The sequence below is a fragment of the Crocuta crocuta genome, unplaced genomic scaffold (genome assembly GCF_008692635.1).
Source record: "Crocuta crocuta isolate KB4526 unplaced genomic scaffold, BGI_CrCroc_1.0 scaffold16, whole genome shotgun sequence".
In the NCBI taxonomy this organism is placed as follows: domain Eukaryota; kingdom Metazoa; phylum Chordata; class Mammalia; order Carnivora; family Hyaenidae; genus Crocuta; species Crocuta crocuta.
Window position 1 is genome coordinate 6378577 of NW_027531893.1, and position 12935 is coordinate 6391511.

General features: G+C 41.0%; 1 pseudogene; it reads left to right on the plus strand.

The window, feature by feature from the left end:
* The first annotated feature begins 1328 nt into the window (after positions 1-1328).
* On the plus strand, positions 1329-1712 carry LOC144239180 (golgin subfamily A member 7 pseudogene; annotated as a pseudogene).
* The last annotated feature ends 11223 nt before the right edge of the window (positions 1713-12935 follow it).

Sequence of the window (12935 nt, forward strand, 5' to 3'; positions counted from 1 at the left end):
CTTTGTCACAGGGAATTCAGGGTGAGCTCTTCTCCAGTGCTTATCTGTGTTGAAATACTCTCCCCGTCCCCTTTCAGGATTTTCTAGAAAATAAAAATAAAAATAGGTAACAGAGGTAACAGACCTTATATGCGCTGGTGGACGATGGACACTGATGGATGCATTTTTAAGCTTTGGCCATTGGAAGTGTTGAAGCAATTGACAGCTGCCTCTGGGGGTAGCCCATACTTTGTTTACTTGGGAAAATTTAAATAGATACAACCAGAAAGGTATCACTTCATTTGTCCCAGATCTCGCACTACAAGCCAGATCGGCTGTGCCCAGGTCTCGCTGTGACAAGGGTGAATTATAAACCAAGGGCTGCATTTGTTCCTCATTCCTCTCCCTTATGCCTTCCTGCACTCCCCGGTGCCCATGATGGAGATGTGATTGCAATTGCACAGAAGGAAATATTTTAAGACCTGCCAAAACCTTTGGCTCAGAACTCGCTTTTCCAAGCAACCTGTCTGAGCATGGTGACTGCGGTGAATTATTGAGGCCTTCGAGGGTTCACCAGGAGGAGCATGTCAAGGGGAGGGTGGGGCCAGAGGCTGCAGCTGGAATCTGATTCCCTTCCCCCTTCAGACACCAGCTGGGCTGCAGATTTAGTACCTCCTCAGGGAGCTGTCTCCTGGGTCTACGCAGCAAGGGTAGGATGGCATCAGGCAGGGGGCAACGGAGGATTTGAGACGCCACATTTATCTTTGACGGTGAGAAGCAAGACATGAGCAGATTACTATCCGGATACATCTGGCTTCAAGTCTCAGGAGCAGGGCTTATAATTAAAACATGTGAGGCCCAGCTTTAAATAACACATCCAGATACACCTTCCTTTTCATATGGAAACAATCACAATGGCCAACCCTGCTTCCAAGGACATCACAGGGACGTGTGCAGTGAGTTCTGCAACAGTCATATGAGGTAGCTGCTCATTTTTTGTTTGGTTGTTTTTTTTTTTTTAAATCTCTAGCCAGGTTTGGGGAAACTGAGGCATACATAGAGAAATTTGCACAAAGTCCCATATCTAGAAAGAGTAGAGCCAAGATTCAAACCAAAGTGGCTGTACTACATTGCCTACTGCTGGTAGTGACAAGAAGCTGAAGGAGGTGATGAGGATTTCCTGTGCTAAGAGCTTGGTCTCCCTCATTTCCTTTATTCTTCCTCAACAACACTGTGAGCTCATGGTTTGGGCCCCATTTCACAGTTGTGAATGATGAGAATAAGAGAAGATAAATGAGGCGACTGCAGCTGGAGGGCAGAGGAGGCGGCGCGCCCGTCCTGTCCTCGCCATGAGGCCGCAGCAGGCGCCGGTGTCCGGGAAGGTCTTCATTCAGCGAGGCTACAGCAGTGGCACACGCTGCCAGTTCCAGACCAAGTTCCCCGCGGAGCTGGAGAACCGGATTGATAGACAGCAGTTTGAAGAAACAGTTCGAACTCTAAATAACCTTTATGCAGAAGCAGAGAAGCTTGGGGGCCAGTCATATCTTGAAGGCTGTTTGGCTTGCTTAACAGCCTACACCATCGTCTTATGCATGGAAACTCATTATGAGAAGGTTCTGAAGAAAGTGTCCAAATACATTCAAGAGCAGAATGAGAAGATACACGCTCCCCAAGGCCTCCTCCTGACAGATCCCGTTGAGAGAGGACTTCGAGTTATTGAAATNCTTTCTTAAACAAAAAAAAAAAAGAGAAGATAAATGATTGGCACATAGCCACAGTTAAAAAAAAAGAGAGAGAAGAAATCACAACCAAGACTCAAAATGCTGTCCATTCAACCCCAACATGCGTGGTTTCTGAAATACACAGCATTGACTTCAGGTAAGCGCCTGTCAGGTGACATAGAAATGGCCAGACTCCCCAAATCCTCAAGCTTCCAAATGCCTCCAGAGCAACACTCAAGATTCCTCATGAGTGTAGTAAAGCCTGGCCAAAGAGAAGCAAATTACCTCTGCAGGAAAAGAATGAGTCTGTAAACACAAAACTGAATTCCCACGTGAAGCTCCTTTCTGCCCAAGAACCACCACTTTCTTCAATCCCTGCCGTTTCTCAGCCTTTGCATCCCCAGCACCAGCTTTGGGCTTTCCTGTGGGGCTGTCTCTTTCACAAAGTCACAAGTTGTGGTCACTTCCTAGGAGCTCCGAGTGTATGATGACTGGGTGGGAACAACAGCTGTGTGTGTGTGTGTGTGTGTGTGTGTGTGTGTGTGTGTGTGTGTAGGATTCTTAGCATGGTTCGCTACACCAGGTGCTTATCCCTATAGTCTGTGCTCAGTGAAAGATAGATTAAGAACACATGTGTCTTCGAGGTTGCCTATAAACAGAGAAATCACAAATTTCGAATCTATGAATAATGGTAATGACAACATTAGTTCTCATTTAGTGAAAACCTAGAGCCAGGTCCCCACCTAATGTCTACTGATCAAAGATCAGTTGAAAAAACTACAGAAATACACACAGTGGAGTATTATACAGCAGGTAAAAAGGAATGCATACTATCTCCATGGATTGCTATGGAGTGATCGCCAGGATACAGTTCAAAATTTGAAAATCTAAAATAGGGAAAATTGCTTAGAGCGTGCTATCATCTTTAAGAGAAGGGGAGTATGAGTATATAGTAGCTTATCTTTAAAACCCTTTTAGGGTTTTTAAAAATCTGAAATAGAGAAAGAAAAAAAGGAGGAGAAACACTGCCAAGAAACAGGATAGAATCATGACTTTTCTGATGAGAGATTCTATAGATTTTACTCTGAAACCATATCCATATTTTCCATGATCACAAAACAAATTTATATTTTTAAAAGCAGTTTCTAAAGCATAACAAATGAGTCTTGTTGTGCATCAAGTTGATAACATACACACAGAGAAACTATCTTGTGACTTTAAAATAAGGACTTTCAGGGGTGCCTGGGTGGCTCAGACGGTTGGGCATCCAACTTTGGCTCAGGTCATGATTTCACGGTTCATGGTTCGAGTCCCACTGTCAGCAGTGCAGAGCCTGAAACCTGCTTCGGATTCTGTGTCTCCCTCTCTCTCTGCCCTTCCCTTGCTCATTCTCTCTTTCTCAAAATAAATAAATAAATAAATAAATAAATAAATAAGCATTAAAAAAATAAAAAATAAAATGAGGGCTTTCATTCTATGCCTCTAATGAGATATACTCTGCCATCTACAGGGACTGGGGGAAGTTGTTTTAAGAAATCATGTTGTTCACGATTGTGCTGCCTTTGTTACTCTGGGTCTTCTGTGTGCATGATATGAACACAAATGAGTACAAATATGTTGGTGCCATTGGGAACCAGGATTTTTAGCATGAAAGAAAGAAAATAAAAATTATTAAGGTTAGTCCTGGATTTAATTTGTAGATATATTTTTCCCCAGAAGAATCACAATCTAAACAACTGACCAGCTGGTTAGCACATATGTCCCAAGACTTCTGATCCTGGGTAGGGGGCTTATTTTGGTAATGGGTCACTTTTAACAGTGTTAATCATCATCATCATCATCATCTAAAAGTGTTAAGCAAAAACCTGTCTCCTGAAAAAGAAATAATTGGTTTTGTACATCACACCCCTATTAGCGCTGCTGTGACTGCACCACATGGGGGTGAGGGGGAGGCAGGAGAGCCACTTCCAAACTTTTTCTCTTCTTTCTTTCTTTTTTTTTTCTTTTTGTAAGCACCTCATATAATTTTCAACTCTGATTCCTTTGGCCCACCCATTTCCTGACAAATTCTCATCCATCGAACTCTCAGTTCACCAGGTGAAAACATTACTAAATTCATTAAGTGCCAAACATAGTTGAATTAAAGAAGTAATGATGTGTCCAAAAGCAAAAAGCTATGGAAGAACTTCATCAATTACCCCTGAATGATTAAGACATATCTTGGTTATGTTTCTGAATCAACCATACCTTCAATATCAATGGGAAGACTACCATAGAGCTTTGACAGCATGTAGACCTGGCCTGGCATCCAACATTTAAGAGCAGTATGATTTTAGGGGTACCTGGGTGGCTCAGTCAGTTAAGTGTCTTGACTTTTGATTTGGGCTCAGGCCATGATCTCAAAGTTCATGGGATTGAGCCCTGCATTGGGCACTGCACTGCCAGCACAGAGCCTGCTTGGGATTCTCTCCCTCCCTCTCTCTCGGCCCCTCCCTCACTCTCTCTGTCAAAATAAAATATAAACTTCTTTTTTAAAAAAGAAAGAGCACCATGATCTTAAGCAGTTGCCCAGTAATCCAGAGCATACACTCTTATGGTGGTAAAATGTAGTTAATTTTACCTTTTTGTTATAGTAGTTGTGAAAAGTAAGTGGAATAGTGAAGTAAAATCCAGAGCCTGACTCAGGTATAGCAGGCATTCAATATATGATAACTTGGCTGTGGCTCAGAGCCTAGGGCCAACTGGTATACTACTCGTGCCCTGGAGTTTTACAAACTCAGCTAGCTTCACCTTTATCACTTACTTTCCCAAATGGAACAGGTTTGCTAGGAACATCACAGGTATTTGAGGAAGAAGAAAGTAAATGTTAAAAAAAAAAATAACTTCACTTCCAGGGAACCCGGCTGGCTCAGTCGGAAGAGCATGCGACCCTCAATCTCAGGGTTATGAGTTCAAGCCCCATGTTGGGTGTAGAGATTACTTTAAAATAATATTAAAAAAAGAAAAAGAACTTCACTTTGACTTGTGATTGTTGTTAGAAGAATTTACCAAATAGATCCCATTTTTACCTTCCTTGGGACACATAGTAGAATTCATTTTTTGAGTACTATGCCACTGAACAGAATTAAGTGATTAGTTCTGTCCTCTGAATTGTCTGCAGAAGTATGTGTGTGAGTGTGTCATCCACACTGGATATTTTATTTTTATGTTTATTGACTTAACTTTTTTCACACTGGGATTTTAACTGCCTGTTAAAGATTGTCCAGAGCTCTCTCACAGCACAGCGACTGTCAGGGATGTTCTAGAGGACAGTTATTCCATCAGCCTCTGTTTCCAACTAACTAGAATCAGCAGAATTCTCATGCTGACTTGTAGTGGATACATAATGAGGGTAATAAATAAAATGTTTTCTTAAGCTACTGAGATGAAGGGACTGCTTGTTACTTCAGCATAATCCCACTCATCCTGACTGATCATAAAATCAATCCAATTTTAACCAATTGATGTTCTATGATTCAATTAAATTAAGCTCATTTTTGTCTTAAGGGGAATTTTGTTTTAAATTTTAATGTTGATTCAATTTTGAGAGAGACAGAGTGCAAGCAGGGGAGGGACAGAGAGAGAGGGAGACACAGAATCTAAAGCAGGCTCCAGGCTCTGAGCTGTCAACACAGAGCCCAGTGCAGGGCTTGAACCCACAAACCATGAGATCATGACCTGAGCCATTTAGGCACCCTTAAATGGACTTTTTAAAATAGTTACCCTCAAAAACATTTCAGATCCAATGACCAGCATTTTATATATAAATTTGATCATCTTGCTCCAGATTGTTTTAAATCACAGCATAGATTAGTGGATTACAGAAATGCATCAAGTCCCTGCCTCCTCAGTGGGATATCCTCACTGCCCACCACTCTTCTTCATAAACAGCTCAGTCACTCTGGGCTTCTTCCTGCCCTTCTGATAAGCAAAACTCATCCTTGGAGATTTTACTCTTGGTCCCTCTAGGCCACCTGAAACATATTGTCTTCAGGTTTTGAAATAGGTGGCTCCTTCTCATTATTCAACCTCAGCTTATATGTCACCTCCTCAGATAGTTTCTGGATTGACTGAGGAAGACCTATCATGTCACCCTGTTTTATGCCATTAATAGCACATAATACTAATTGCTTTTGTGCTATATGTATATGTCTGATTGCTAATTATCTGTATTCCTTTCTGAACAAAGCCTATGTATCTTGCTGTAAAAAAAGACCGTTGGGGCACCTGGGTGTCTCAGTTGGTTAAGCGTCGAACTTCAGCTCAGGTCATGATCTCACGGTTTGTGAGTTTGAGCCCCGTGTCAGGCTCTGTGCTGACAGCTCGGAGCCTAGAACCTGCTTCAGATTCTGTGTCCCCCTCTCTCTCTGCCCCTCCCTTTCTTTTGTGTGTTCTCTCTCTCTCTCTCAAAAATAAATAAACATTAAAATTTTTTAAAAAGAAAAAGACCATGCTTAGAGCAAGGATGACAGAAGATGCTCAATAAATATTTATTTAATAAATAAAGATGAGAAAGTGAGATGCATCTTCTTTCCTACGATTGCTGATGGGTATATCACTATCCCTCCCACCTTTGACTGAGGACTTTTGGTGTGTTCTACTGAAAATGTGGAACCATTTGAGGGATCATTGTCTTACCTAAACACTTGACTTCCTGCCTCTCCTCAGAGTCTAAGACAGTAGTAGTGGCTGTACTTTCTGACAAAATATCTTCTTTCTCCTTTCCTTCCTGATGGTTCTGAGATTTCCTTTTCATCAGGGAACACATGTGTACCTCTCTGCCCATTTTATCTGGACTTCATCACTCACCAAAAACTCTCATAGGAATTCTGTTGTTTGGGTAATTTAAACTTGGTGAATTTTGAAACTTTGCTTCTGTTATTCCTCTAACATATACTATTTTCCCCCTGCAATATCGGGCTTCCTCTTATCCTCCTTTGAATGGCAATTTACCCGTGCTTGCTCATTGCCCCCAGCCACACTTACGGAGGGGAGTAGACAGAAATATTCATGCCAAAATACTATTTTTTGAATGCTGAAGCAAGTACACTTAAGCAAAGGAAAACTTAACATTTGAAAAAGGTAATCGCCCCAGCTGTTCATCCCATTGCTTAATTAAATGGTAACAAACAGGATCATTTCATTTGTAGGCTGTAAACCCGGGAAATGGGGGGAGCTGATCACTTGGGGCTATAAATGGTGCAGATGAAAGCATGGGAGGTAGTGAGCTGACCCATCAGGCATCTGTCTTCCAGTGAAGCTTCTGCAATATGCATTGGACTTTGCATATTTCCACTCATTTCTTAGAGAAGTCAAGTAAACATTGGGACTCAAGATAGATGCTCTATTTTGAAAAGGCAATAATTTCATTATTCAGGAAATATTCCATGTTATGGACAGAGTGTGCAGAGGAAGGAATGGCTCACATTCGCAATAATACTACACATTTGTCTCTAGTTTGATTTACAGTAACATATACACACATTGCTATTGAAAAAATATTTTAAGTCCTTGTTGATCAAGGCACCATCACTTTCCAAAACCAATTCTATTCCCTTCCCAGGGGGTTTATGTTATCAATGTGTGTGTGTGTGTGTGTGTGTGTGTGTGTGTGTGTGTGTGTGTGTGTGTGTTATATAAAATGATGCGACTGAACTACAGAGAGATTTTTGAAGTAAATAAAATAGTAAGGAAGATGATGATGATAAGGATGTTTATTCAGGGCTTTTTCTCAATGCCAGACACTGTTTGAAGGGCTTTGTCTAGAGTATATTTATTTTCCCACTTAATTCTCAAAAATAACCCTATGCAGTAGGTACCATTTGAGAAGTGAAGAAACTGAGGCACCAAGAGTTACATAGCATATCCAGGGCCACCCTGCTGATGAAGATGTAGGGATGGGCCTGAGCAGTCTTGTTAGAACCAAACCTCTGAACCAGGATTTTTTATGTAGTCAAGATCATAAGTTCTGCAAAATTGTTGCATCCTAGCTGGATTTCCTTTACCTCTATAACCAACCTGTTTTCCTTTATGTTATTATAAACATTATGTTTGTAAAGTGTGTGCCTTTCCATTGAACAGTTGTGTCACTGCTACTTGAATCATCCTCTGACGTTGAACATCATAATGTTGAATTGGCTTCTAGGGAAACCTGGACCTCAGAAATTGTACGTGCTTTTTTTTTTCATGGTCAGAGAGATTATTCCTTTTATAAATTGCTCCACAGAGTCCATGACCCAGGAAAAAAATTATAGATGTGTTTCTTCACTTATTCTTTAAAGGTAAATTTTTATTTACATATTCACCGTATTCAATTATTTCCTGACAGTGATCAAAGCATTGGGCAGAGGCATGAATCAGATGTAGTCTTCTTCCTCTAGGGCATGAAACTACATGTGTTCACACTTAGATTGGATTCTGAGATTCTGTGAGCCTCAAGGCTCTCTGGTTACGCTGGCCCGTGGTTATCTGTCCTTTCTAAATTACCCAGAGTCGTGGCCACGCACAGCTCAGCACATCACTATCTTTTAATTAGTCCCAATCTATTAATTCTCATCTGCCTATCTGTATCATGCAGTGCTTAAAGGCCAGGAGGGTGCCTTCCACATTTCTGGCATCTCTACTCAGCATTTCGTCCAGGTTGGGCACAGATGAACTGCTCAATGGACATTTTTCCAGCTTTTGTTCAATAAGCCTGGTGCAGAGAAGAGAATCCAGGAGATACGAATCTGAGAGCCCCTACAACTCTACTTATTAGTTCTGTGATTATGAGAAAGTCGCTTTACCTGCTGAGTCTTCATTTTTCTCACCTGGAAAAAAAAAAGGAAAGCCAGTCTGTATCTCTGATGATCGCTTGATAATTAGAGGTCACATGCCATTAACGTGTCTGTTACATAGGGGGCTCTTTGTACATTTAATGTTATTTCTTTCTGAGTGGCCTCACCACCCATTGGCTGGACCGAGTCGAGAGGCATATAGAAGTGTTTCTCTGCCTGCAGCCCCCAAATGGCCCCTTCCCTGCGCGGCGCTGGAGCAGAGGGTGGTTTCCCCCCGCGTCTCCTCGTGTCTGCCATCTGCCCAGCCAAATGTTCTACTCTTGCACCCCCGCTAAGCAGGTGGGGCCGACGCCTGCCTCCTCTCTGCTTTGCATGCGGAATCTGATTGTGTTTGACAGGCTGCTCACGATGGAGAAAAAAAAAAAAAACCCATGAATTGGATTAAATGCTCTTTGTTTAGACTTTATTAGCCAAAGAGGCTGCTGCAAAATTAATTGGAGAATAAACTGTAATCTCACGCTGAGGCAGAGACTCAACCCTCTGAAACTCGGTCTTGCTTGCATGTAGGATGTAGGATGTAGGGATTGGGAAGGTGGGTAGTCCTAATTTCTGGTGGTCTTTGAGGAAGAAGTGGGGTCAGTGAGGGGAAAAGAGGACCCTAAACATGTCCTTGCCACCCAGACCTTCATCCGTCTACTTGACACTTAACAAATCAGGTCACTTTGGCAGGTTGCTTGATCTAAGATTCAGTTTCCTTGTTTGGGGATGAATATAGGGTCGTGATAAAGAGTAAATCAAAATAAAAACATTTAAAGAGTTTAGCACAAATCCTTTCGTGAGGGCAAGCACTCCATACACAAATTATTCTTCTTGAAACTTAGAAACACGCATAGAAGTTCTCAGAGGGCCAAGCCTTCTCAAGTTGGGCTTCTGAGATAGCTATCTGATATTTTACAATAATAGAATCCCAGAAACTTCTGGAAGCTCCTAGTTATCCTCCTATTTCACCTCAGTTAGCTCAGGAAAAAGTGCCTTGTTTGGGGAGAAACAGAAATCCAGTGGCAGTAGAGAAAGATTTAAGTGGGCTCATCTCAGCCATATTCATGATAATGCAGAGTGAGTGACCTGAATCCCACAAATACCCCTTATTGTTAACATTATCCTAGTAAAAAGACAAGTACAATCAAGGACACATGTTTTATTCACCCATTTGTCCCAGGTTATTAATTCTAATCATTTTTTTAGGAAGTACTTTACTAAGAAAAAAAAATGAAAGAACTTCTGCACTGAAAAGAAGTCTGATCTGTCACATGGGGCTGAGAGGGGTAGCCACGAGCCCCTCTCTATTTTAAAATATCTCCCCAGCTCATTTCCCTGATGCTTGAAATTCCTGCTCCTGACAGCTGTCCTTCTTCCTCACCCACCCACAGGAGATATGTAGCAAGCGTGTGATGAATAAATGAATAAATCCCAAATCCTCCCTGGGCTGACACCATCCACCATGCTCAGCTACAATCTCCCTTGGTTGCACACTTATAGTCATACTGGCTTTCTTTTGGATACTGTTTCATGCCATATCCTTTCCATATCTTGATTGCTAACATCAATTTATCTTCACATCTGAGAAGTACTTTTGCAAGAAGAGTATATCTACACATCTGTATCTGTATACATTTGATTCCAACAGTCTTTGTCTTTTAATTTGATTAATTCATCTATTTATATTTAATATAATATATGACATTTTTAGGTGTAATTTTACCACTTTACTGTTTTCTCTGTCTTTCCCCTTTATTCTATGTCCCTTTTCTCACTTTTACTTGACTTCTATTAGAATATTTTTGTTGTGTCATGTCCCCTTCTACTGATATAATAACTTTTCATACTTTTACTCTTACTATCTAGAGATTACAGCATATGTCTTTGCCCATAGTCAAAAGTAAGATACTGCTTTTCTTTCCTGACGCTAGAACTTTGGTATACCTTTACTCCACTTATTTCCTCTTGCCCTTTTGTTATATAGTTGTTATGTATCCACATATGTATTTTAAATCACATAAGAGAGTATTATCATTTTATAGTGAATAGATACACGTTTTATACATATATCTGTTCAAATATATTCAAATTTTTCATTGGTTTTCATTACCTTCTGTACTTCCATGCTTCCATCTATAAATGATTTTTCCTGGGCCTAAAGAACCCTTTTTAAGTATTTTTTTAGTGTAGGTCTGCTACAAATTATCTCAGGTTTTGTTTTTCTGGAAATGTTCTTATTTTTGCCTTCACTTTTGAAATATATTTTTGGTTGTACAGGAAACTGTCAACAGTTACTTTCACTCGGTGTTTGTATACTGATTTCCATCTTTTCCTGAGAATTGGCTGACATATTTATTATTATTTCTCTGAAGATAATGTGTTTGTTTTTTCTGTTTGCTTTTATGATTTTGTCTTTAGTTTTCAAAACTTTTAGCAGAAGGTCATCCAGTGTGGGTTTCTTTGTGTGAATCTTACGTGAGTTGGTAATGCTTCTTGAATCTGTGGCTTGATGTCTTTCATCAGTTTAAAAAAATTACCAGTTCTTCTTTCTTCACATATTGCCTCTGTTCCCTTCTGTCTGTCATCTAATTCTGTATCTGAGGTACATGTGTGTTAGGTCAAAACACTGTGTCCCATATGCCACTTTTATGTTTTTTACTCATCCTTTTTTTCTCTTTGAACTTCCATCTAGATGCTTTATACTGATTTATCTTCCAGTTCACAGAGTCTCTCTCTGTATATGACTGCTTTGTGAGTTACACATTATTGTAATGGCAATTTCATTTTTTTCTCAGTCTTAGTTTCTCTGCATTTGTTATGTTTCTAAATATTCTATCTTGTCGGTCATTTCTTGACTGACTAACTATAGTTGTTTTCCAGTCCATGTTTGATGTACTGTGAGTCACTGTAGTTCTGTTTCTGTTTATTTCTTGTTGGCCTCATGTCATGGTAAACTTGGTAATTTTTTAATGAATCTCATACAGGTATTTGAAACATTGTGGAGGCTCTGGATGCTGTTATCTTTCTTCTTGAAGTATTCATTTACCTTATTGCAGGAAGCTCAAGCAGGGGATCATCAAAATGATCAAGAGTCAAGATGTTTCTTTTTGTTTTTTTTGTTTTTAGTTAGTTTGTTTTATTTATTTGTTTGTTTTAAGAGAGGGAGCGAGACAGTGAGCAGGGGAGGGAGAGGAAGAGAGAGATTCTCAAGCAGGCTTCACACTGTCAGTGCAGAGCCCAATGTGGGGCTTGATCCCTCAAACTGTGAAATTATGACCTGAGCCGAAACCAAGAGTCAGACGCCTAACCAGCTGAGCCACCCAAGTGCCCCAAGAATCAAGATGTTTCAAAGTATGTTTGAGCCATGTGAGAACCTTTCTATTTCATTTCTGCCCCAGTCCTGGGGCATAATCCTTCTGCTGCCCAGTGGAATGCCTGCCATGTTTACCCAGAGCCTCTCCACTCTGATCAATCCTGAACCCCAAACCTTATCTTTTCTGAGCTTTTGGTTAGCTTTTCAACCTCCCATCTACGACTTTCTGCCTCGTGTTTCTGTCTCTCACCCCGTCTCCCGTCTTAAAAATCAAAAAATAATTCGAGGGGAGCACTAGCTTAGACCATCAGCCTCCATTCCTATACTTACCTTCTTTCTGGGATGTTCTCCACTTGGGTCTTGGCTGTCTGGGTAATTCCGAACTTCATATTTGCTTTTCTGTTTAGCCTCCACAGCGCTGTGAACCTGACGAAAGCTTTGGTCACCTTCTCTGACTCTTAGCAGATACTTTCTGCTCAGACTCTCATACTTCCTGGATTGACCTCAGTAAGTTTCACCTGGCTTTCGGACCTTGCCTCTACCAAGTCATGGCTTTTCTGATAATTACCAAATGCCTTGTGTTATAATACAGTATTGTTAGTTTTTCCTGGCAGCAGTGTTGATCCAGTAGAATGCTGTTTATCAAAACCATAAATGGATATTTGGGTCTACATTTCAAGCTGTAGAATTTTCTAGAATTCTGAACTTCTTGTCTGTGTCTCCAAAGAGAGTCCCAGAAACGGGAAGATAATGTGCCGGAGTTTCACTTCGGAATGCCTCAGGTGAAGCCCCACTTTGTTGCAGGGATGGAAACACAGAGGAAGCCTCTGACTTGCAAGGACGCCATCTGGCTCCCTGGCACCCTGCACCACACTGTTTCCTCTTCAGAGAGAACGCCTTGTTCCATATGCTTCATGAGACAAGAAGTCCTGTCCAGGGCCTCTTTCCAGAAGCAGGCGCCATTTCCACGTGGCTAATTTGGGAGTTTTGTCTCTTCAGGCTTTACCCCGAGTCATTCAAGGTCAGCTCTCCTAGCCGTTATGCAGTTGTGCCTTTGGAAGGCACGGT